The following is a 27,510-nucleotide window of genomic DNA, read 5'->3' as shown; positions in this document are numbered from 1 at the left end:
AGATGTAGGGAATCACAGAAAGTCGAGGGGAAAATAGGTCAATATATACATTGCTATATGGTGAACTAAACCTTAGGCCAGCAACAATGGAGAGGACCTGACCCTTAGAAACTTACAAGTAAGCTGGAATCTTCAAAAGTTCAAATCTTTATAAGTAAAATATTTATTAAAATGAATAACCAAGTGTTTTAATTGACATCAGAAGATCAAAACAATAAACCCTGAGAACATAGAAAAAAGATAAATAAAGATATGAGCAGAACTTAATACAACAGAAAACGTATAAAATTGAGGTGATTTAGTAAGTCCAAAGAATCTTCTTTGAAAAGATTGAAAAGAAACACTTTGATTAAGGAAAACAAAAACATAAGTAAAGAATATACAGAAAGAATCAGCACAATGTTATAGCAGAGAATATATGAAATGCCAGTAAATTTGAACATTTCTGTAAAGTGGACCATTTCCTAGCTCCTAAAGTTTACCAAACCTGACACAAGAGGAAATCATTTAAGGTCATCATGTCTGCCCTTGGCATTCTCGGAACGCCCTGGCCTCAGGATGCAGCCTCTGTAGTCCATGGTAACCTGCGGAGAGGGGGCGGGGCTGAGGGTGGTTGGAACTCTGCCCTCACTGAAGGAGTGGGTGTGGCCATCTCTGCTGTGACTGAACAAAGGGCAGGGGAGCAGGGGGCCCAGGGCAGGGCCCTCAGAGCACGGCAGGTCCAGTGGGGTGTCACAAGCATTTAGGCCCAGGACAAAGGGCGCCTTCTTTGTCTGCACAGCTGCCCAAACTCTCACCTTTCCACTCAGGCCGACCTCTTACTTGAAGTGTGTGTGGAACCTGTCCTCACAGTACACCTTGCTGCACAGTTAACCATAGGTCTGGACATCGTAGCTTCCTGCCAGGTGACCGAAGTTCGCAGGCAGATGTGTCCCAGGGACACATGCAAAGAGGCTCCAGCCCGGGCCACAGGCTGCCCACTGCCCCTGCCCCAGATCGGGGGCCGCCAATCAGCCCTGTCGGAGTCCCCTTCCTCTAGAGGGAGTATTGGACTAACACTTGTAGAAAACGGTGTCCTCCTGGGCAACTCATTGGAGGGACACAAATAAATCTTTGCCGACTTTCTGCTGAAGCTTACGAGCGTTCACACCTAAGCTTCTTAGAAGGTCAGCTGTTTAGCTAAACATGAGCTCATGATCTAAATTTACACAATAATGAAGAAATCAGCTATGAGGTGAGACAATCAGTAAAGACTATCAATACCAGAATTAGATTCCCAAGGCCATCCATCAATTGTTGGAATAATCAGGTGCAAGGCAGAATATATACATAAAACTGGACGTGAAACAAGGAACAAGGATGTTTTCAAAGACTGGTAGGATCTCTAAAACATTTTTAAAGTACATGTCATTGATAAAGCTAAATACTCAAAGGTTGTGTAATACAACAGATTAAGCATTGAGAAGAGTGAAATTATGCTGTTTTGAAAACTATGGCAGGTGAGATTTTCTGCCTAATTATATAAGAAGATTTCTCTAAAAATACACATTATTTCAATGACTTATTGGCTGTGAAATAAGTTAAGGGTATTTCAAATGGCTTGTCTGCAAAGAAAGGTGAGATGTAGGGAATCACAGAAAGTCGAGGGGAAAATAGGTCAATATATACATTGCTATATGGTGAACTAAACCTTAGGCCAGCAACAATGGAGAGGACCTGACCCTTAGAAACTTACAAGTAAGCTGGAATCTTCAAAAGTTCAAATCTTTATAAGTAAAATATTTATTAAAATGAATAACCAAGTGTTTTAATTGACATCAGAAGATCAAAACAATAAACCCTGAGAACATAGAAAAAAGATAAATAAAGATATGAGCAGAACTTAATACAACGGAAAACGTATAAAATTGAGGTGATTTAGTAAGTCCAAAGAATCTTCTTTGAAAAGATTGAAAAGACACACTTTGATTAAGGAAAACAAAAACATAAGTAAAGAATATACAGAAAGAATCAGCACAATGTTATAGCAGAGAATATATGAAATGCCAGTAAATTTGAACATTTCTGTAAAGTGGACCATTTCCTAGCTCCTAAAGTTTACCAAACCTGACACAAGAGGAAATAGTTTAAGGTCATCATGTCTGCCCTTGGCATTCTCGGAACGCCCTGGCCTCAGGATGCAGCCTCTGTAGTCCAGGGTAACCTGCGGAGAGGGGGCGGGGCTGAGGGTGGTTGGAACTCTGCCCTCACTGAAGGAGTGGGTGTGGCCATCTCTGCTGTGACTGAACAAAGGGCAGGGGAGCAGGGGGCCCAGGGCAGGGCCCTCAGAGCCCAGCAGGTCCAGTGGGGTGTCACAAGCATTTAGGCCCAGGCCAAAGGGCGCCTTCTTTGTCTGCACAGCTGCCCAAACTCTCACCTTTCCACTCAGGCCGACCTCCTACCTGAAGTGTGTGTGGAACCTGTCCTCACAGTACACCTCGCTGCACAGCTAACCATAGGTCTGGGCATCGTAGCTTCCTGCCAGGTGACCGAAGTTCGCAGGCAGATGTGTCCCAGGGACACATGCAAAGAGGCTCCTGCCCGGGCCACAGGCTGCCCACTGCCCCTGCCCCAGATCGGGGTCCGCCAATCAGCCCTGTCGGAGTCCCCTTCCTCTAGAGGGAGTATTGGACCAACACTTGTAGAAAACGGTGTCCTCGTGGGCAACTCATTGGAGGGACACAAATAAATCTTTGCCATCTTTCTGCTGAAGCTTACGAGCGTTCACACCTAAGCGTCTTACAAGGTCAGCTGTTTAGCTAAACATGAGCTCATGATCTAAATTTACACAATAATGAAGAAATCAGCTATGAGGAGAGACAATCAGTAAAGACTATCAATACCAGAATTAGATTCCCAAGGCCATCCATCAATTGTTGGAATAATCAGGTGCAAGGCAGAATATACACATAAAACTGGACCTGAAACAAGGAACAAGGATGTTTTCAAAGACTGGTAGGATCTCTACCTGTCATTGATAAAGCTAAATACTCAAAGGTTGTGTAATACAACAGATTAAGCATTGAGAAGAGTGAAATTATGCTGTTTTGAAAACTATGGCAGGTGAGATTTTCTGCCTAATTATATAAGAAGATTTCTCTAAAAATACACAGTATTTCAATGACTTATTGGCTGTGAAATAAGTTAAGGGTATTTCAAATGGCTTGTCTGCAAAGAAAGGTGAGATGTAGGGAATCACAGAAAGTCGAGGGGAAAATAGGTCAATATATACATTGCTATATGGTGAACTAAACCTTAGGCCAGCAACAATGGAGAGGACCTGACCCTTAGAAACTTACAAGTAAGCTGGAATCTTCAAAAGTTCAAATCTTTATAAGTAAAATATTTATTAAAATGAATAACCAAGTGTTTTAATTGACATCAGAAGATCAAAACAATAAACCCTGAGAACATAGAAAAAAGATAAATAAAGATATGAGCAGAACTTAATACAACAAAAATCGTATAAAATTGAGGTGATTTAGTAAGTCCAAAGAATCTTCTTTGAAAAGATTGAAAAGACACACTTTGATTAAGGAAAACAAAAACATAAGTAAAGAATATACAGAAAGAATCAGGACAATGTTATAGCAGAGAATATATGAAATGCCAGTAAATTTGAACATTTCTGTAAAGTGGACCATTTCCTAGCTCCTAAGGTTTACCAACCCTGACACAAGAGGAAATCATTTAAGGTCATCATGTCTGCCCTTGGCATTCTCGGAACGCCCTGGCCTCAAGATGCAGCCACTGTAGTCCAGGGTAACCTGCGGAGAGGGGGCAGGGCAGAGGCTGGTTGGAACTCTGCCCTCACTGAAGGAGTGGGTGTGGCCATCTCTGCTGTGACTGAACAAATGGCAGGGGAGCAGGGGGCCCAGGGCAGGGCCCTCAGAGCACGGCAGGTCCAGTGGGGTGTCACAAGCATTTAGGCCCAGGCCAAAGGGCGCCTTCTTTGTCTGCACAGCTGCCCAAACTCTCACCTTTCCACTCAGGCCGACCACTTACTTGAAGTGTGTGTGGAACCTGTCCTCACAGTACACATCTCTGCACAGCTAACCATAGGTCTGGGCATCGTAGCTTCCTGCCAGGTGACCGAAGTTCGCAGGCAGATGTGTCCCAGGGACACATGCAAAGAGGCTCCAGCCCGGGCCACAGGCTGCCCACTGCCCCTGCCCCAGATCGGGGGCCGCCAATCAGCCCAGTCGGAGGCCCTTCCTCTAGAGGGAGTATTGGACCAACACTTGTAGAAAACGGTGTCCTCGTGGGCAACTCATTGGAGGGACACAAATAAATTTTGCCGACTTTCTGCTGAAGCTTACGAGTGTTCACACCTAAGCGTCTTACAAGGTCAGCTGTTTAGCTAAACATGAGCTCATGATCTAAATTTACACAATAATGAAGAAATCAGCTACGAGGGGAGACAATCAGTAAAGACTATCAATACCAGAATTAGATTCCCAAGGCCATCCATCAATTGTTGGAATAATCAGGTGCAAGGCAGAATATATACATAAAACTGGACCTGAAACAAGGAACAAGGATGTTTTCAAAGACTGGTAGGATCTCTACATGTCATTGATAAAGCTAAATACTCAAAGGTTGTGTAATACAACAGATTAAGCATTGAGAAGAGTGAAATTATGCTGTTTTGAAAACTATGGCAGGTGAGATTTTCTGCCTAATTATATAAGAAGATTTCTCTAAAAATACACATTATTTCAATGACTTATTGGCTGTGAAATAAGTTAAGGGTATTTCAAATGGCTTGTCTGCAAAGAAAGGTGAGATGTAGGGAATCACAGAAAGTCGAGGGGAAAATAGGTCAATATATACATTGCTATATGGTGAACTAAACCTTAGGCCAGCAACAATGGAGAGGACCTGACCCTTAGAAACTTACAAGTAAGCTGGAATCTTCAAAAGTTCAAATCTTTATAAGTAAAATATTTATTAAAATGAATAACCAAGTGTTTTAATTGACATCAGAAGATCAAAACAATAAACCCTGAGAACATAGAAAAAAGATAAATAAAGATATGAGCAGAACTTAATACAACAGAAAACGTATAAAATTGAGGTGATTTAGTATGTCCAAAGAATCTTCTTTGAAAAGATTGAAAAGACACACTTTGATTAAGGAAAACAAAAACATAAGTAAAGAATATACAGAAAGAATCAGCACAATGTTATAGCAGAGAATATATGAAATGCCCGTAAATTTGAACATTTCTGTAAAGTGGACCATTTCCTAGCTCCTAAAGTTTACCAAACCTGACACAAGAGGAAATCATTTAAGGTCATCATGTCTGCCCTTGGCATTCTCGGAACGCCCTGGCCTCAGGATGCAGCCTCTGTAGTCCAGGGTAACCTGCGGAGAGGGGGCGGCGCTGAGGGTGGTTGGAACTCTGCCCTCACTGAAGGAGTGGGTGTGGCCATCTCTGCTGTGACTGAACAAAGGGCAGGGGAGCAGGGGGCCCAGGGCAGGGCCCGCAGAGCACGGCAGGTCCAGTGGGGTGTCACAAGCATTTAGGCCCAGGCCAAAGGGCGCCTTCTTTGTCTGCACAGCTGCCCAAACTCTCACCTTTCCACTCAGGCCGACCTCTTACTTGAAGTGTGTGTGGAACCTGTCCTCACAGTACATCTTGCTGCACAGTTATCCATAGGTCTGGACATCGTAGCTTCCTGCCAGGTGACCGAAGTTCGCAGGCAGATGTGTCCCAGGGACACATGCAAAGAGGCTCCAGCCCGGGCCACAGGCTGCCCACTGCCCCTGCCCCAGATCGGGGGCCGCCAATCAGCCCTGTCGGAGTCCCCTTCCTCTAGAGGGAGTATTGGACCAACACTTGTAGAAAACGGTGTCCTCCTGGGCAACTCATTGGAGGGACAGAAATAAATCTTTGCCGACTTTCTGCTGAAGCTTACGAGCGTTCACACCTAAGCTTCTTAGAAGGTCAGCTGTTTAGCTAAACATGAGCTCATGATCTAAATTTACACAATAATGAAGAAATCAGCTATGAGGGGAGACAATCAGTAAAGACTATCAATACCAGAATTAGATTCCCAAGGCCATCCATCAATTGTTGGAATAATCAGGTGCAAGGCAGAATATATACATAAAACTGGACGTGAAACAAGAAACAAGGATGTTTTCAAAGACTGGTAGGATCTCTAAAACATTTTTAAAGTACATGTCATTGATAAAGCTAAATACTCAAAGGTTGTGTAATACAACAGATTAAGCATTGAGAAGAGTGAAATTATGCTGTTTTGAAAACTATGGCAGGTGAGATTTTCTGCCTAATTATATAAGAAGATTTCTCTAAAAATACACATTATTTCAATGACTTATTGGCTGTGAAATAAGTTAAGGGTATTTCAAATGGCTTGTCTGCAAAGAAAGGTGAGATGTAGGGAATCACAGAAAGTCGAGGGGAAAATAGGTCAATATATACATTGCTATATGGTGAACTAAACCTTAGGCCAGCAACAATGGAGAGGACCTGACCCTTAGAAACTTACAAGTAAGCTGGAATCTTCAAAAGTTCAAATCTTTATAAGTAAAATATTTATTAAAATGAATAACCAGGTGTTTTAATTGACATCAGAAGATCAAAACAATAAACCCTGAGAACATAGAAAAAAAGATAAATAAAGATATGAGCAGAACTTAATACAACGGAAAACGTATAAAATTGAGTTGATTTAGTAAGTCCAAAGAATCTTCTTTGAAAAGATTGAAAAGACACATTTTGATTAAGGAAAACAAAAACATAAGTAAAGAATATACAGAAAGAATCAGGACAATGTTATAGCAGAGAATATATGAAATGCCAGTAAATTTGAACATTTCTGTAAAGTGGACCATTTCCTAGCTCCTAAAGTTTACCAAACCTGACACAAGAGGAAATCATTTAAGGTCATCATGTCTGCCCTTGGCATTCTCGGAACGCCCTGGCCTCAGGATGCAGCCTCTGTAGTCCATGGTAACCTGCGGAGAGGGGGCGGGGCTGAGGGTGGTTGGAACTCTGCCCTCACTGAAGGAGTGGGTGTGGCCATCTCTGCTGTGACTGAACAAAGGGCAGGGGAGCAGGGGGCCCAGGGCAGGGCCCTCAGAGCACGGCAGGTCCAGTGGGGTGTCACAAGCATTTAGGCCCAGGCCAAAGGGCACCTTCTTTGTCTTCACAGCTGCCCAAACTCTCACCTTTCCACTCAGGCCGACCTCTTACTTGAAGTGTGTGTGGAACCTGTCCTCACAGTACACCTCGCTGCACAGTTAACCATAGGTCTGGACATCGTAGCTTCCTGCCAGGTGACCGAAGTTCGCAGGCAGGTGTGTCCCAGGGACACATGCAAAGAGGCTCCAGCCCGGGCCACAGGCTGCCCACTGCCCCTGCCCCACATCGGGGGCCCCCAATCAGCCCTGTCGGAGTCCCCTTCCTCTAGAGTGAGTATTGCGCCAACAGTTGTAGAAAACGGTGTCCTCGTGGGCAACTCATTGGAGGGACACAAATAAATTTTGCCGACTTTTTCCTGAAGCTTGCGAGCGTACACACCTAAGCGTCTTACAAGGTCAGCTGTTTAGCTAAACATGAGCTCATGATCTAAATTTACACAATAATGAAAAATCAGCTACGAGGGAAGACAATCAGGAAAGAGTATCAATACCAGAATTAGATTCCCAAGGCCATCCATCAATTGTTGGAATAATCAGGTGCAAGGCAGAATATATACATAAAACTGGAACTGAAACAAGGAACAAGGATGTTTTCAAAGACTGGTAGGATCTCTACATGTCATTGATAAAGCTAAATACTCAAAGGTTGTGTAATACAACAGATTAAGCATTGAGAAGAGTGAAATTATGCTGTTTTGAAAACTATGGCAGGTGAGATTTTCTGCCTAATTATATAAGAAGATTTCTCTAAAAATACACATTATTTCAATGACTTATTGGCTGTGAAATAAGTTAAGGGTATTTCAAATGGCTTGTCTGCAAAGAAAGGTGAGATGTAGGGAATCACAGAAAGTCGAGGGGAAAATAGGTCAATATATACATTGCTATATGGTGAAATAAACCTTAGGCCAGCAACAATGGAGAGGACCTGACCCTTAGAAACTTACAAGTAAGCTGGAATCTTCCAAAGTTCAAATCTTTATAAGTAAAATATTTATTAAAATGAATAACCAAGTGTTTTAATTGACATCAGAAGATCAAAACAATAAACCCTGAGAACATAGAAAAAAGATAAATAAAGATATGAGCAGAACTTAATACAACAGAAAACGTATAAAATTGAGGTGATTTAGTAAGTCCAAAGAATCTTCTTTGAAAAGATTGAAAAGAAACACTTTGATTAAGGAAAACAAAAACATAAGTAAAGAATATACAGAAAGAATCAGCACAATGTTATAGCAGAGAATATATGAAATGCCAGTAAATTTGAACATTTCTGTAAAGTGGACCATTTCCTAGCTCCTAAAGTTTACCAAACCTGACACAAGAGGAAATCATTTAAGGTCATCATGTCTGCCCTTGGCATTCTCGGAACGCCCTGGCCTCAGGATGCAGCCTCTGTAGTCCATGGTAACCTGCGGAGAGGGGGCGGGGCTGAGGGTGGTTGGAACTCTGCCCTCACTGAAGGAGTGGGTGTGGCCATCTCTGCTGTGACTGAACAAAGGGCAGGGGAGCAGGGGGCCCAGGGCAGGGCCCTCAGAGCACGGCAGGTCCAGTGGGGTGTCACAAGCATTTAGGCCCAGGACAAAGGGCGCCTTCTTTGTCTGCACAGCTGCCCAAACTCTCACCTTTCCACTCAGGCCGACCTCTTACTTGAAGTGTGAGTGGAACCTGTCCTCACAGTACACCTTGCTGCACAGTTAACCATAGGTCTGGACATCGTAGCTTCCTGCCAGGTGACCGAAGTTCGCAGGCAGATGTGTCCCAGGGACACATGCAAAGAGGCTCCAGCCCGGGCCACAGGCTGCCCACTGCCCCTGCCCCAGATCGGGGGCCGCCAATCAGCCCTGTCGGAGTCCCCTTCCTCTAGAGGGAGTATTGGACTAACACTTGTAGAAAACGGTGTCCTCCTGGGCAACTCATTGGAGGGACACAAATAAATCTTTGCCGACTTTCTGCTGAAGCTTACGAGCGTTCACACCTAAGCTTCTTAGAAGGTCAGCTGTTTAGCTAAACATGAGCTCATGATCTAAATTTACACAATAATGAAGAAATCAGCTATGAGGTGAGACAATCAGTAAAGACTATCAATACCAGAATTAGATTCCCAAGGCCATCCATCAATTGTTGGAATAATCAGGTGCAAGGCAGAATATATACATAAAACTGGACGTGAAACAAGGAACAAGGATGTTTTCAAAGACTGGTAGGATCTCTAAAACATTTTTAAAGTACATGTCATTGATAAAGCTAAATACTCAAAGGTTGTGTAATACAACAGATTAAGCATTGAGAAGAGTGAAATTATGCTGTTTTGAAAACTATGGCAGGTGAGATTTTCTGCCTAATTATATAAGAAGATTTCTCTAAAAATACACATTATTTCAATGACTTATTGGCTGTGAAATAAGTTAAGGGTATTTCAAATGGCTTGTCTGCAAAGAAAGGTGAGATGTAGGGAATCACAGAAAGTCGAGGGGAAAATAGGTCAATATATACATTGCTATATGGTGAACTAAACCTTAGGCCAGCAACAATGGAGAGGACCTGACCCTTAGAAACTTACAAGTAAGCTGGAATCTTCAAAAGTTCAAATCTTTATAAGTAAAATATTTATTAAAATGAATAACCAAGTGTTTTAATTGACATCAGAAGATCAAAACAATAAACCCTGAGAACATAGAAAAAAGATAAATAAAGATATGAGCAGAACTTAATACAACGGAAAACGTATAAAATTGAGGTGATTTAGTAAGTCCAAAGAATCTTCTTTGAAAAGATTGAAAAGACACACTTTGATTAAGGAAAACAAAAACATAAGTAAAGAATATACAGAAAGAATCAGCACAATGTTATAGCAGAGAATATATGAAATGCCAGTAAATTTGAACATTTCTGTAAAGTGGACCATTTCCTAGCTCCTAAAGTTTACCAAACCTGACACAAGAGGAAATAGTTTAAGGTCATCATGTCTGCCCTTGGCATTCTCGGAACGCCCTGGCCTCAGGATGCAGCCTCTGTAGTCCAGGGTAACCTGCGGAGAGGGGGCGGGGCTGAGGGTGGTTGGAACTCTGCCCTCACTGAAGCAGTGGGTGTGGCCATCTCTGATGTGACTGAACAAAGGGCAGGGGAGCAGGGGGCCCAGGGCAGGGCCCTCAGAGCCCAGCAGGTCCAGTGGGCTGTCACAAGCATTTAGGCCCAGGCCAAAGGGCGCCTTCTTTGTCTGCACAGCTGCCCAAACTCTCACCTTTCCACTCAGGCCGACCTCCTACTTGAAGTGTGTGTGGAACCTGTCCTCACAGTACACCTCGCTGCACAGCTAACCATAGGTCTGGGCATCGTAGCTTCCTGCCAGGTGACCGAAGTTCGCAGGCAGATGTGTCCCAGGGACACATGCAAAGAGGTTCCTGCCCGGGCCACAGGCTGCCCACTGCCCCTGCCCCAGATCGGGGTCCGCCAATCAGCCCTGTCGGAGTCCACTTCCTCTAGAGGGAGTATTGGACCAACACTTGTAGAAAACGGTGTCCTCGTGGGCAACTCATTGGAGGGACACAAATAAATCTTTGCCATCTTTCTGCTGAAGCTTACGAGCGTTCACACCTAAGCGTCTTACAAGGTCAGCTGTTTAGCTAAACATGAGCTCATGATCTAAATTTACACAATAATGAAGAAATCAGCTATGAGGTGAGACAATCAGTAAAGACTATCAATACCAGAATTAGATTCCCAAGGCCATCCATCAATTGTTGGAATAATCAGGTGCAAGGCAGAATATACACATAAAACTGGACCTGAAACAAGGAACAAGGATGTTTTCAAAGACTGGTAGGATCTCTACCTGTCATTGATAAAGCTAAATACTCAAAGGTTGTGTAATACAACAGATTAAGCATTGAGAAGAGTGAAATTATGCTGTTTTGAAAACTATGGCAGGTGAGATTTTCTGCCTAATTATATAAGAAGATTTCTCTAAAAATACACAGTATTTCAATGACTTATTGGCTGTGAAATAAGTTAAGGGTATTTCAAATGGCTTGTCTGCAAAGAAAGGTGAGATGTAGGGAATCACAGAAAGTCGAGGGGAAAATAGGTCAATATATACATTGCTATATGTTGAACTAAACCTTAGGCCAGCAACAATGGAGAGGACCTGACCCTTAGAAACTTACAAGTAAGCTGGAATCTTCAAAAGTTCAAATCTTTATAAGTAAAATATTTATTAAAATGAATAACCAAGTGTTTTAATTGACATCAGAAGATCAAAACAATAAACCCTGAGAACATAGAAAAAAGATAAATAAAGATATGAGCAGAACTTAATACAACAAAAATCGTATAAAATTGAGGTGATTTAGTAAGTCCAAAGAATCTTCTTTGAAAAGATTGAAAAGACACACTTTGATTAAGGAAAACAAAAACATAAGTAAAGAATATACAGAAAGAATCAGGACAATGTTATAGCAGAGAATATATGAAATGCCAGTAAATTTGAACATTTCTGTAAAGTGGACCATTTCCTAGCTCCTAAGGTTTACCAACCCTGACACAAGAGGAAATCATTTAAGGTCATCATGTCTGCCCTTGGCATTCTCGGAACGCCCTGGCCTCAAGATGCAGCCTCTGTAGTCCAGGGTAACCTGCGGAGAGGGGGCAGGGCAGAGGCTGGTTGGAACTCTGCCCTCACTGAAGGAGTGGGTGTGGCCATCTCTGCTGTGACTGAACAAATGGCAGGGGAGCAGGGGGCCCAGGGCAGGGCCCTCAGAGCACGGCAGGTCCAGTGGGGTGTCACAAGCATTTAGGCCCAGGCCAAAGGGCGCCTTCTTTGTCTGCACAGCTGCCCAAACTCTCACCTTTCCACTCAGGCCGACCACTTACTTGAAGTGTGTGTGGAACCTGTCCTCACAGTACACATCTCTGCACAGCTAACCATAGGTCTGGGCATCGTAGCTTCCTGCCAGGTGACCGAAGTTCGCAGGCAGATGTGTCCCAGGGACACATGCAAAGAGGCTCCAGCCCGGGCCACAGGCTGCCCACTGCCCCTGCCCCAGATCGGGGGCCGCCAATTAGCCCAGTCTGAGGCCCTTCCTCTAGAGGGAGTATTGGACCAACACGTGTAGAAAACGGTGTCCTCGTGGGCAACTCATTGGAGGGACGCAAATAAATCTTTGCCATCTTTCTGCTGAAGCTTACGAGTGTTCACACCTAAGCGTCTTACAAGGTCAGCTGTTTAGCTAAACATGAGCTCATGATCTAAATTTACACAATAATGAAGAAATCAGCTCCGAGGGGAGACAATCAGTAAAGACTATCAATACCAGAATTAGATTCCCAAGGCCATCCATCAATTGTTGGAATAATCAGGTGCAAGGCAGAATATATACATAAAACTGGACCTGAAACAAGGAACAAGGATGTTTTCAAAGACTGGTAGGATCTCTACATGTCATTGATAAAGCTAAATACTCAAAGGTTGTGTAATACAACAGATTAAGCATTGAGAAGAGTGAAATTATGCTGTTTTGAAAACTATGGCAGGTGAGATTTTCTGCCTAATTATATAAGAAGATTTCTCTAAAAATACACATTATTTCAATGACTTATTGGCTGTGAAATAAGTTAAGGGTATTTCAAATGGCTTGTCTGCAAAGAAAGGTGAGATGTAGGGAATCACAGAAAGTCGAGGGGAAAATAGGTCAATATATACATTGCTATATGGTGAACTAAACCTTAGGCCAGCAACAATGGAGAGGACCTGACCCTTAGAAACTTACAAGTAAGCTGGAATCTTCAAAAGTTCAAATCTTTATAAGTAAAATATTTATTAAAATGAATAACCAAGTGTTTTAATTGACATCAGAAGATCAAAACAATAAACCCTGAGAACATAGAAAAAAGATAAATAAAGATATGAGCAGAACTTAATACAATGGAAAACGTATAAAATTGAGGTGATTTAGTAAGTCCAAAGAATCTTCTTTGAAAAGATTGAAAAGACACACTTTGATTAAGGAAAACAAAAACATAAGTAAAGAATATACAGAAAGAATCAGGACAATGTTATAGCAGAGAATATATGAAATGCCAGTAAATTTGAACATTTCTGTAAAGTGGACCATTTCCTAGCTCCTAAAGTTTACCAAACCTGACACAAGAGGAAATCATTTAAGGTCATCATGTCTGCCCTTGGCATTCTCGGAACACCCTGGCCTCAGGATGCAGCCTCTGTAGTCCATGGTAACCTGCGGAGACGGGGCGGCGCTGAGGGTGGTTGGAACTCTGCCCTCACTGAAGGAGTGGGTGTGGCCATCTCTGCTGTGACTGAACAAAGGGCAGGGGAGCAGGGGGCCCAGGGCAGGGCCCGCAGAGCACGGCAGGTCCAGTGGGGTGTCACAAGCATTTAGGCCCAGGCCAAAGGGCGCCTTCTTTGTCTGCACAGCTGCCCAAACTCTCACCTTTCCACTCAGGCCGACCTCTTACTTGAAGTGTGTGTGGAACCTGTCCTCACAGTACATCTTGCTGCACAGTTATCCATAGGTCTGGACATCGTAGCTTCCTGCCAGGTGACCGAAGTTCGCAGGCAGATGTGTCCCAGGGACACATGCAAAGAGGCTCCAGCCCGGGCCACAGGCTGCCCACTGCCCCTGCCCCAGATCGGGGGCCGCCAATCAGCCCTGTCGGAGTCCCCTTCCTCTAGAGGGAGTATTGGACCAACACTTGTAGAAAACGGTGTCCTCCTGGGCAACTCATTGGAGGGACAGAAATAAATCTTTGCCGACTTTCTGCTGAAGCTTACGAGCGTTCACACCTAAGCTTCTTAGAAGGTCAGCTGTTTAGCTAAACATGAGCTCATGATCTAAATTTACACAATAATGAAGAAATCAGCTATGAGGGGAGACAATCAGTAAAGACTATCAATACCAGAATTAGATTCCCAAGGCCATCCATCAATTGTTGGAATAATCAGGTGCAAGGCAGAATATATACATAAAACTGGACGTGAAACAAGAAACAAGGATGTTTTCAAAGACTGGTAGGATCTCTAAAACATTTTTAAAGTACATGTCATTGATAAAGCTAAATACTCAAAGGTTGTGTAATACAACAGATTAAGCATTGAGAAGAGTGAAATTATGCTGTTTTGAAAACTATGGCAGGTGAGATTTTCTGCCTAATTATATAAGAAGATTTCTCTAAAAATACACATTATTTCAATGACTTATTGGCTGTGAAATAAGTTAAGGGTATTTCAAATGGCTTGTCTGCAAAGAAAGGTGAGATGTAGGGAATCACAGAAAGTCGAGGGGAAAATAGGTCAATATATACATTGCTATATGGTGAACTAAACCTTAGGCCAGCAACAATGGAGAGGACCTGACCCTTAGAAACTTACAAGTAAGCTGGAATCTTCAAAAGTTCAAATCTTTATAAGTAAAATATTTATTAAAATGAATAACCAGGTGTTTTAATTGACATCAGAAGATCAAAACAATAAACCCTGAGAACATAGAAAAAAAGATAAATAAAGATATGAGCAGAACTTAATACAACGGAAAACGTATAAAATTGAGTTGATTTAGTAAGTCCAAAGAATCTTCTTTGAAAAGATTGAAAAGACACATTTTGATTAAGGAAAACAAAAACATAAGTAAAGAATATACAGAAAGAATCAGGACAATGTTATAGCAGAGAATATATGAAATGCCAGTAAATTTGAACATTTCTGTAAAGTGGACCATTTCCTAGCTCCTAAAGTTTACCAAACCTGACACAAGAGGAAATCATTTAAGGTCATCATGTCTGCCCTTGGCATTCTCGGAACGCCCTGGCCTCAGGATGCAGCCTCTGTAGTCCATGGTAACCTGCGGAGAGGGGGCGGGGCTGAGGGTGGTTGGAACTCTGCCCTCACTGAAGGAGTGGGTGTGGCCATCTCTGCTGTGACTGAACAAAGGGCAGGGGAGCAGGGGGCCCAGGGCAGGGCCGTCAGAGCACGGCAGGTCCAGTGGGGTGTCACAAGCATTTAGGCCCAGGCCAAAGGGCACCTTCTTTGTCTTCACAGCTGCCCAAACTCTCACCTTTCCACTCAGGCCGACCTCTTACTTGAAGTGTGTGTGGAACCTGTCCTCACAGTACACCTCGCTGCACAGTTAACCATAGGTCTGGACATCGTAGCTTCCTGCCAGGTGACCGAAGTTCGCAGGCAGGTGTGTCCCAGGGACACATGCAAAGAGGCTCCAGCCCGGGCCACAGGCTGCCCACTGCCCCTGCCCCACATCGGGGGCCCCCAATCAGCCCTGTCGGAGTCCCCTTCCTCTAGAGTGAGTATTGGGTCAACAGTTGTAGAAAACGGTGTCCTCGTGGGCAACTCATTGGAGGGACACAAATAAATTTTGCCGACTTTTTCCTGAAGCTTGCGAGCGTACACACCTAAGCGTCTTACAAGGTCAGCTGTTTAGCTAAACATGAGCTCATGATCTAAATTTACACAATAATGAAAAATCAGCTACGAGGGAAGACAATCAGGAAAGAGTATCAATACCAGAATTAGATTCCCAAGGCCATCCATCAATTGTTGGAATAATCAGGTGCAAGGCAGAATATATACATAAAACTGGAACTGAAACAAGGAACAAGGATGTTTTCAAAGACTGGTAGGATCTCTACATGTCATTGATAAAGCTAAATACTCAAAGGTTGTGTAATACAACAGATTAAGCATTGAGAAGAGTGAAATTATGCTGTTTTGAAAACTATGGCAGGTGAGATTTTCTGCCTAATTATATAAGAAGATTTCTCTAAAAATACACATTATTTCAATGACTTATTGGCTGTGAAATAAGTTAAGGGTATTTCAAATGGCTTGTCTGCAAAGAAAGGTGAGATGTAGGGAATCACAGAAAGTCGAGGGGAAAATAGGTCAATATATACATTGCTATATGGTGAACTAAACCTTAGGCCAGCAACAATGGAGAGGACCTGACCCTTAGAAACTTACAAGTAAGCTGGAATCTTCCAAAGTTCAAATCTTTATAAGTAAAATATTTATTAAAATGAATAACCAAGTGTTTTAATTGACATCAGAAGATCAAAACAATAAACCCTGAGAACATAGAAAAAAGATAAATAAAGATATGAGCAGAACTTAATACAACAGAAAACGTATAAAATTGAGGTGATTTAGTAAGTCCAAAGAATCTTCTTTGAAAAGATTGAAAAGAAACACTTTCATTAAGGAAAACAAAAACATAAGTAAAGAATATACAGAAAGAATCAGCACAATGTTATAGCAGAGAATATATGAAATGCCAGTAAATTTGAACATTTCTGTAAAGTGGACCATTTCCTAGCTCCTAAAGTTTACCAAACCTGACACAAGAGGAAATCATTTAAGGTCATCATGTCTGCCCTTGGCATTCTCGGAACGCCCTGGCCTCAGGATGCAGCCTCTGTAGTCCATGGTAACCTGCGGAGAGGGGGCGGGGCTGAGGGTGGTTGGAACTCTGCCCTCACTGAAGGAGTGGGTGTGGCCATCTCTGCTGTGACTGAACAAAGGGCAGGGGAGCAGGGGGCCCAGGGCAGGGCCCTCAGAGCACGGCAGGTCCAGTGGGGTGTCACAAGCATTTAGGCCCAGGACAAAGGGCGCCTTCTTTGTCTGCACAGCTGCCCAAACTCTCACCTTTCCACTCAGGCCGACCTCTTACTTGAAGTGTGTGTGGAACCTGTCCTCACAGTACACCTTGCTGCACAGTTAACCATAGGTCTGGACATCGTAGCTTCCTGCCAGGTGACCGAAGTTCGCAGGCAGATGTGTCCCAGGGACACATGCAAAGAGGCTCCAGCCCGGGCCACAGGCTGCCCACTGCCCCTGCCCCAGATCGGGGGCCGCCAATCAGCCCTGTCGGAGTCCCCTTCCTCTAGAGGGAGTATTGGACTAACACTTGTAGAAAACGGTGTCCTCCTGGGCAACTCATTGGAGGGACACAAATAAATCTTTGCCGACTTTCTGCTGAAGCTTACGAGCGTTCACACCTAAGCTTCTTAGAAGGTCAGCTGTTTAGCTAAACATGAGCTCATGATCTAAATTTACACAATAATGAAGAAATCAGCTATGAGGTGAGACAATCAGTAAAGACTATCAATACCAGAATTAGATTCCCAAGGCCATCCATCAATTGTTGGAATAATCAGGTGCAAGGCAGAATATATACATAAAACTGGACGTGAAACAAGGAACAAGGATGTTTTCAAAGACTGGTAGGATCTCTAAAACATTTTTAAAGTACATGTCATTGATAAAGCTAAATACTCAAAGGTTGTGTAATACAACAGATTAAGCATTGAGAAGAGTGAAATTATGCTGTTTTGAAAACTATGGCAGGTGAGATTTTCTGCCTAATTATATAAGAAGATTTCTCTAAAAATACACATTATTTCAATGACTTATTGGCTGTGAAATAAGTTAAGGGTATTTCAAATGGCTTGTCTGCAAAGAAAGGTGAGATGTAGGGAATCACAGAAAGTCGAGGGGAAAATAGGTCAATATATACATTGCTATATGGTGAACTAAACCTTAGGCCAGCAACAATGGAGAGGACCTGACCCTTAGAAACTTACAAGTAAGCTGGAATCTTCAAAAGTTCAAATCTTTATAAGTAAAATATTTATTAAAATGAATAACCAAGTGTTTTAATTGACATCAGAAGATCAAAACAATAAACCCTGAGAACATAGAAAAAAGATAAATAAAGATATGAGCAGAACTTAATACAACGGAAAACGTATAAAATTGAGGTGATTTAGTAAGTCCAAAGAATCTTCTTTGAAAAGATTGAAAAGACACACTTTGATTAAGGAAAACAAAAACATAAGTAAAGAATATACAGAAAGAATCAGCACAATGTTATAGCAGAGAATATATGAAATGCCAGTAAATTTGAACATTTCTGTAAAGTGGACCATTTCCTAGCTCCTAAAGTTTACCAAACCTGACACAAGAGGAAATAGTTTAAGGTCATCATGTCTGCCCTTGGCATTCTCGGAACGCCCTGGCCTCAGGATGCAGCCTCTGTAGTCCAGGGTAACCTGCGGAGAGGGGGCGGGGCTGAGGGTGGTTGGAACTCTGCCCTCACTGAAGGAGTGGGTGTGGCCATCTCTGCTGTGACTGAACAAAGGGCAGGGGAGCAGGGGGCCCAGGGCAGGGCCCTCAGAGCCCAGCAGGTCCAGTGGGCTGTCACAAGCATTTAGGCCCAGGCCAAAGGGCGCCTTCTTTGTCTGCACAGCTGCCCAAACTCTCACCTTTCCACTCAGGCCGACCTCCTACTTGAAGTGTGTGTGGAACCTGTCCTCACAGTACACCTCGCTGCACAGCTAACCATAGGTCTGGGCATCGTAGCTTCCTGCCAGGTGACCGAAGTTCGCAGGCAGATGTGTCCCAGGGACACATGCAAAGAGGTTCCTGCCCGGGCCACAGGCTGCCCACTGCCCCTGCCCCAGATCGGGGTCCGCCAATCAGCCCTGTCGGAGTCCACTTCCTCTAGAGGGAGTATTGGACCAACACTTGTAGAAAACGGTGTCCTCGTGGGCAACTCATTGGAGGGACACAAATAAATCTTTGCCATCTTTCTGCTGAAGCTTACGAGCGTTCACACCTAAGCGTCTTACAAGGTCAGCTGTTTAGCTAAACATGAGCTCATGATCTAAATTTACACAATAATGAAGAAATCAGCTATGAGGTGAGACAATCAGTAAAGACTATCAATACCAGAATTAGATTCCCAAGGCCATCCATCAATTGTTGGAATAATCAGGTGCAAGGCAGAATATACACATAAAACTGGACCTGAAACAAGGAACAAGGATGTTTTCAAAGACTGGTAGGATCTCTACCTGTCATTGATAAAGCTAAATACTCAAAGGTTGTGTAATACAACAGATTAAGCATTGAGAAGAGTGAAATTATGCTGTTTTGAAAACTATGGCAGGTGAGATTTTCTGCCTAATTATATAAGAAGATTTCTCTAAAAATACACAGTATTTCAATGACTTATTGGCTGTGAAATAAGTTAAGGGTATTTCAAATGGCTTGTCTGCAAAGAAAGGTGAGATGTAGGGAATCACAGAAAGTCGAGGGGAAAATAGGTCAATATATACATTGCTATATGTTGAACTAAACCTTAGGCCAGCAACAATGGAGAGGACCTGACCCTTAGAAACTTACAAGTAAGCTGGAATCTTCAAAAGTTCAAATCTTTATAAGTAAAATATTTATTAAAATGAATAACCAAGTGTTTTAATTGACATCAGAAGATCAAAACAATAAACCCTGAGAACATAGAAAAAAGATAAATAAAGATATGAGCAGAACTTAATACAACAAAAATCGTATAAAATTGAGGTGATTTAGTAAGTCCAAAGAATCTTCTTTGAAAAGATTGAAAAGACACACTTTGATTAAGGAAAACAAAAACATAAGTAAAGAATATACAGAAAGAATCAGGACAATGTTATAGCAGAGAATATATGAAATGCCAGTAAATTTGAACATTTCTGTAAAGTGGACCATTTCCTAGCTCCAAAGGTTTACCAACCCTGACACAAGAGGAAATCATTTAAGGTCATCATGTCTGCCCTTGGCATTCTCGGAACGCCCTGGCCTCAAGATGCAGCCTCTGTAGTCCAGGGTAACCTGCGGAGAGGGGGCAGGGCAGAGGCTGGTTGGAACTCTGCCCTCACTGAAGGAGTGGGTGTGGCCATCTCTGCTGTGACTGAACAAATGGCAGGGGAGCAGGGGGCCCAGGGCAGGGCCCTCAGAGCACGGCAGGTCCAGTGGGGTGTCACAAGCATTTAGGCCCAGGCCAAAGGGCGCCTTCTTTGTCTGCACAGCTGCCCAAACTCTCACCTTTCCACTCAGGCCGACCACTTACTTGAAGTGTGTGTGGAACCTGTCCTCACAGTACACATCTCTGCACAGCTAACCATAGGTCTGGGCATCGTAGCTTCCTGCCAGGTGACCGAAGTTCGCAGGCAGATGTGTCCCAGGGACACATGCAAAGAGGCTCCAGCCCGGGCCACAGGCTGCCCACTGCCCCTGCCCCAGATCGGGGGCCGCCAATTAGCCCAGTCTGAGGCCCTTCCTCTAGAGGGAGTATTGGACCAACACGTGTAGAAAACGGTGTCCTCGTGGGCAACTCATTGGAGGGACGCAAATAAATCTTTGCCATCTTTCTGCTGAAGCTTACGAGTGTTCACACCTAAGCGTCTTACAAGGTCAGCTGTTTAGCTAAACATGAGCTCATGATCTAAATTTACACAATAATGAAGAAATCAGCTCCGAGGGGAGACAATCAGTAAAGACTATCAATACCAGAATTAGATTCCCAAGGCCATCCATCAATTGTTGGAATAATCAGGTGCAAGGCAGAATATATACATAAAACTGGACCTGAAACAAGGAACAAGGATGTTTTCAAAGACTGGTAGGATCTCTACATGTCATTGATAAAGCTAAATACTCAAAGGTTGTGTAATACAACAGATTAAGCATTGAGAAGAGTGAAATTATGCTGTTTTGAAAACTATGGCAGGTGAGATTTTCTGCCTAATTATATAAGAAGATTTCTCTAAAAATACACATTATTTCAATGACTTATTGGCTGTGAAATAAGTTAAGGGTATTTCAAATGGCTTGTCTGCAAAGAAAGGTGAGATGTAGGGAATCACAGAAAGTCGAGGGGAAAATAGGTCAATATATACATTGCTATATGGTGAACTAAACCTTAGGCCAGCAACAATGGAGAGGACCTGACCCTTAGAAACTTACAAGTAAGCTGGAATCTTCAAAAGTTCAAATCTTTATAAGTAAAATATTTATTAAAATGAATAACCAAGTGTTTTAATTGACATCAGAAGATCAAAACAATAAACCCTGAGAACATAGAAAAAAGATAAATAAAGATATGAGCAGAACTTAATACAATGGAAAACGTATAAAATTGAGGTGATTTAGTAAGTCCAAAGAATCTTCTTTGAAAAGATTGAAAAGACACACTTTGATTAAGGAAAACAAAAACATAAGTAAAGAATATACAGAAAGAATCAGGACAATGTTATAGCAGAGAATATATGAAATGCCAGTAAATTTGAACATTTCTGTAAAGTGGACCATTTCCTAGCTCCTAAAGTTTACCAAACCTGACACAAGAGGAAATCATTTAAGGTCATCATGTCTGCCCTTGGCATTCTCGGAACACCCTGGCCTCAGGATGCAGCCTCTGTAGTCCATGGTAACCTGCGGAGACGGGGCGGCGCTGAGGGTGGTTGGAACTCTGCCCTCACTGAAGGAGTGGGTGTGGCCATCTCTGCTGTGACTGAACAAAGGGCAGGGGAGCAGGGGGCCCAGGGCAGGGCCCGCAGAGCACGGCAGGTCCAGTGGGGTGTCACAAGCATTTAGGCCCAGGCCAAAGGGCGCCTTCTTTGTCTGCACAGCTGCCCAAACTCTCACCTTTCCACTCAGGCCGACCTCTTACTTGAAGTGTGTGTGGAACCTGTCCTCACAGTACATCTTGCTGCACAGTTATCCATAGGTCTGGACATCGTAGCTTCCTGCCAGGTGACCGAAGTTCGCAGGCAGATGTGTCCCAGGGACACATGCAAAGAGGCTCCAGCCCGGGCCACAGGCTGCCCACTGCCCCTGCCCCAGATCGGGGGCCGCCAATCAGCCCTGTCGGAGTCCCCTTCCTCTAGAGGGAGTATTGGACCAACACTTGTAGAAAACGGTGTCCTCCTGGGCAACTCATTGGAGGGACAGAAATAAATCTTTGCCGACTTTCTGCTGAAGCTTACGAGCGTTCACACCTAAGCTTCTTAGAAGGTCAGCTGTTTAGCTAAACATGAGCTCATGATCTAAATTTACACAATAATGAAGAAATCAGCTATGAGGGGAGATAATCAGTAAAGACTATCAATACCAGAATTAGATTCCCAAGGCCATCCATCAATTGTTGGAATAATCAGGTGCAAGGCAGAATATATACATAAAACTGGACGTGAAACAAGAAACAAGGATGTTTTCAAAGACTGGTAGGATCTCTAAAACATTTTTAAAGTACATGTCATTGATAAAGCTAAATACTCAAAGGTTGTGTAATACAACAGATTAAGCATTGAGAAGAGTGAAATTATGCTGTTTTGAAAACTATGGCAGGTGAGATTTTCTGCCTAATTATATAAGAAGATTTCTCTAAAAATACACATTATTTCAATGACTTATTGGCTGTGAAATAAGTTAAGGGTATTTCAAATGGCTTGTCTGCAAAGAAAGGTGAGATGTAGGGAATCACAGAAAGTCGAGGGGAAAATAGGTCAATATATACATTGCTATATGGTGAACTAAACCTTAGGCCAGCAACAATGGAGAGGACCTGACCCTTAGAAACTTACAAGTAAGCTGGAATCTTCAAAAGTTCAAATCTTTATAAGTAAAATATTTATTAAAATGAATAACCAGGTGTTTTAATTGACATCAGAAGATCAAAACAATAAACCCTGAGAACATAGAAAAAAAGATAAATAAAGATATGAGCAGAACTTAATACAACGGCAAACGTATAAAATTGAGTTGATTTAGTAAGTCCAAAGAATCTTCTTTGAAAAGATTGAAAAGACACATTTTGATTAAGGAAAACAAAAACATAAGTAAAGAATATACAGAAAGGATCAGGACAATGTTATAGCAGAGAATATATGAAATGCCAGTAAATTTGAACATTTCTGTAAAGTGGACCATTTCCTAGCTCCTAAAGTTTACCAAACCTGACACAAGAGGAAATCATTTAAGGTCATCATGTCTGCCCTTGGCATTCTCGGAACGCCCTGGCCTCAGGATGCAGCCTCTGTAGTCCATGGTAACCTGCGGAGAGGGGGCGGGGCTGAGGGTGGTTGGAACTCTGCCCTCACTGAAGGAGTGGGTGTGGCCATCTCTGCTGTGACTGAACAAAGGGCAGGGGAGCAGGGGGCCCAGGGCAGGGCCGTCAGAGCACGGCAGGTCCAGTGGGGTGTCACAAGCATTTAGGCCCAGGCCAAAGGGCACCTTCTTTGTCTTCACAGCTGCCCAAACTCTCACCTTTCCACTCAGGCCGACCTCTTACTTGAAGTGTGTGTGGAACCTGTCCTCACAGTACACCTCGCTGCACAGTTAACCATAGGTCTGGACATCGTAGCTTCCTGCCAGGTGACCGAAGTTCGCAGGCAGGTGTGTCCCAGGGACACATGCAAAGAGGCTCCAGCCCGGGCCACAGGCTGCCCACTGCCCCTGCCCCACATCGGGGGCCCCCAATCAGCCCTGTCGGAGTCCCCTTCCTCTAGAGTGAATATTGGGCCAACAGTTGTAGAAAACGGTGTCCTCGTGGGCAACTCATTGGAGGGACACAAATAAATTTTGCCGACTTTTTCCTGAAGCTTGCGAGCGTACACACCTAAGCGTCTTACAAGGTCAGCTGCTTAGCTAAACATGAGCTCATGATCTAAATTTACACAATAATGAAAAATCAGCTACGAGGGAAGACAATCAGGAAAGAGTATCAATACCAGAATTAGATTCCCAAGGCCATCCATCAATTGTTGGAATAATCAGGTGCAAGGCAGAATATATACATAAAACTGGAACTGAAACAAGGAACAAGGATGTTTTCAAAGACTGGTAGGATCTCTACATGTCATTGATAAAGCTAAATACTCAAAGGTTGTGTAATACAACAGATTAAGCATTGAGAAGAGTGAAATTATGCTGTTTTGAAAACTATGGCAGGTGAGATTTTCTGCCTAATTATATAAGAAGATTTCTCTAAAAATCCACATTATTTCAATGACTTATTGGCTGTGAAATAAGTTAAGGGTATTTCAAATGGCTTGTCTGCAAAGAAAGGTGAGATGTAGGGAATCACCGAAAGTCGAGGGGAAAATAGGTCAATATATACATTGCTATATGGTGAACTAAACCTTAGGCCAGCAACAATGGAGAGGACCTGACCCTTAGAAACTTACAAGTAAGCTGGAATCTTCAAAAGTTCAAATCTTTATAAGTAAAATATTTATTAAAATGAATAACCAAGTGTTTTAATTGACATCAGAAGATCAAAACAATAAACCCTGAGAACATAGAAAAAAGATAAATAAAGATATGAGCAGAACTTAATACAACAGAAAACGTATAAAATTGAGGTGATTTAGTAAGTCCAAAGAATCTTCTTTGAAAAGATTGAAAAGAAACACTTTGATTAAGGAAAACAAAAACATAAGTAAAGAATATACAGAAAGAATCAGCACAATGTTATAGCAGAGAATATATGAAATGCCAGTAAATTTGAACATTTCTGTAAAGTGGACCATTTCCTAGCTCCTAAAGTTTACCAAACCTGACACAAGAGGAAATCATTTAAGGTCATCATGTCTGCCCTTGGCATTCTCGGAACGCCCTGGCCTCAGGATGCAGCCTCTGTAGTCCATGGTAACCTGCGGAGAGGGGGCGGGGCTGAGGGTGGTTGGAACTCTGCCCTCACTGAAGGAGTGGGTGTGGCCATCTCTGCTGTGACTGAACAAAGGGCAGGGGAGCAGGGGGCCCAGGGCAGGGCCCTCAGAGCACGGCAGGTCCAGTGGGGTGTCACAAGCATTTAGGCCCAGGCCAAAGGGCGCCTTCTTTGTCTGCACAGCTGCCCAAACTCTCACCTTTCCACTCAGGCCGACCTCTTACTTGAAGTGTGTGTGGAACCTGTCCTCACAGTACACCTTGCTGCACAGTTAACCATAGGTCTGGACATCGTAGCTTCCTGCCAGGTGACCGAAGTTCGCAGGCAGATGTGTCCCAGGGACACATGCAAAGAGGCTCCAGCCCGGGCCACAGGCTGCCCACTGCCCCTGCCCCAGATCGGGGGCCGCCAATCAGCCCTGTCGGAGTCCCCTTCCTCTAGAGGGAGTATTGGACCAACACTTGTAGAAAACGGTGTCCTCGTGGGCAACTCAATGGAGGGACGCAAATAAATCTTTGCCATCTTTCTGCTGAAGCTTACGAGTGTTCACACCTAAGCGTCTTACAAGGTCAGCTGTTTAGCTAAACATGAGCTCATGATCTAAATTTACACAATAATGAAGAAATCAGCTACGAGGGGAGACAATCAGTAAAGACTATCAATACCAGAATTAGATTCCCAAGGCCATCCATCAATTGTTGGAATAATCAGGTGCAAGGCAGAATATATACATAAAACTGGACCTGAAACAAGGAACAAGGATGTTTTCAAAGACTGGTAGGATCTCTACATGTCATTGATAAAGCTAAATACTCAAAGGTTGTGTAATACAACAGATTAAGCATTGAGAAGAGTGAAATTATGCTGTTTTGAAAACTATGGCAGGTGAGATTTTCTGCCTAATTATATAAGAAGATTTCTCTAAAAATACACATTATTTCAATGACTTATTGGCTGTGAAATAAGTTAAGGGTATTTCAAATGGCTTGTCTGCAAAGAAAGGTGAGATGTAGGGAATCACAGAAAGTCGAGGGGAAAATAGGTCAATATATACATTGCTATATGGTGAACTAAACCTTAGGCCAGCAACAATGGAGAGGACCTGACCCTTAGAAACTTACAAGTAAGCTGGAATCTTCAAAAGTTCAAATCTTTATAAGTAAAATATTTATTAAAATGAATAACCAAGTGTTTTAATTGACATCAGAAGATCAAAACAATAAACCCTGAGAACATAGAAAAAAGATAAATAAAGATATTAGCAGAACTTAATACAACAGAAAACGTATAAAATTGAGGTGATTTAGTAAGTCCAAAGAATCTTCTTTGAAAAGATTGAAAAGAAACACTTTGATTAAGGAAAACAAAAACATAAGTAAAGAATATACAGAAAGAATCAGCACAATGTTATAGCAGAGAATATATGAAATGCCAGTAAATTTGAACATTTCTGTAAAGTGGACCATTTCCTAGCTCCTAAAGTTTACCAAACCTGACACAAGAGGAAATCATTTAAGGTCATCATGTCTGCCCTTGGCATTCTCGGAACGCCCTGGCCTCAGGATGCAGCCTCTGTAGTCCATGGTAACCTGCGGAGAGGGGGCTGGGCTGAGGGTGGTTGGAACTCTGCCCTCACTGAAGGAGTGGGTGTGGCCATCTCTGCTGTGACTGAACAAAGGGCAGGGGAGCAGGGGGCCCAGGGCAGGGCCCTCAGAGCACGGCAGGTCCAGTGGGGTGTCACAAGCATTTAGGCCCAGGCCAAAGGGCGCCTTCTTTGTCTGCACAGCTGCCCAAACTCTCACCTTTCCACTCAGGCCGACCTCTTACTTGAAGTGTGTGTGGAACCTGTCCTCACAGTACACCTTGCTGCACAGTTAACCATAGGTCTGGACATCGTAGCTTCCTGCCAGGTGACCGAAGTTCGCAGGCAGATGTGTCCCAGGGACACATGCAAAGAGGCTCCAGCCCGGGCCACAGGCTGCCCACTGCCCCTGCCCCAGATCGGGGGCCGCCAATCAGCCCTGTCGGAGTCCCCTTCCTCTAGAGGGAGTATTGGACCAACACTTGTAGAAAACGGTGTCCTCGTGGGCAACTCATTGGAGGGACGCAAATAAATCTTTGCCATCTTTCTGCTGAAGCTTACGAGTGTTCACACCTAAGCGTCTTACAAGGTCAGCTGTTTAGCTAAACATGAGCTCATGATCTAAATTTACACAATAATGAAGAAATCAGCTACGAGGGGAGACAATCAGTAAAGACTATCAATACCAGAATTAGATTCCCAAGGCCATCCATCAATTGTTGGAATAATCAGGTGCAAGGCAGAATATATACATAAAACTGGACCTGAAACAAGGAACAAGGATGTTTTCAAAGACTGGTAGGATCTCTACATGTAATTGATAAAGCTAAATACTCAAAGGTTGTGTAATACAACAGATTAAGCATTGAGAAGAGTGAAATTATGCTGTTTTGAAAACTATGGCAGGTGAGATTTTCTGCCTAATTATATAAGAAGATTTCTCTAAAAATACACATTATTTCAATGACTTATTGGCTGTGAAATAAGTTAAGGGTATTTCAAATGGCTTGTCTGCAAAGAAAGGTGAGATGTAGGGAATCACCGAAAGTCGAGGGGAAAATAGGTCAATATATACATTGCTATATGGTGAACTAAACCTTAGGCCAGCAACAATGGAGAGGACCTGACCCTTAGAAACTTACAAGTAAGCTGGAATCTTCAAAAGTTCAAATCTTTATAAGTAAAATATTTATTAA

This window comes from Mesoplodon mirus (genome assembly GCF_964341445.2).
Source record: "Mesoplodon mirus genome assembly, chromosome: 1".
Taxonomy (NCBI): Eukaryota; Metazoa; Chordata; class Mammalia; order Artiodactyla; family Ziphiidae; genus Mesoplodon; species Mesoplodon mirus.
This window is presented reverse-complemented; position numbering follows the sequence as displayed.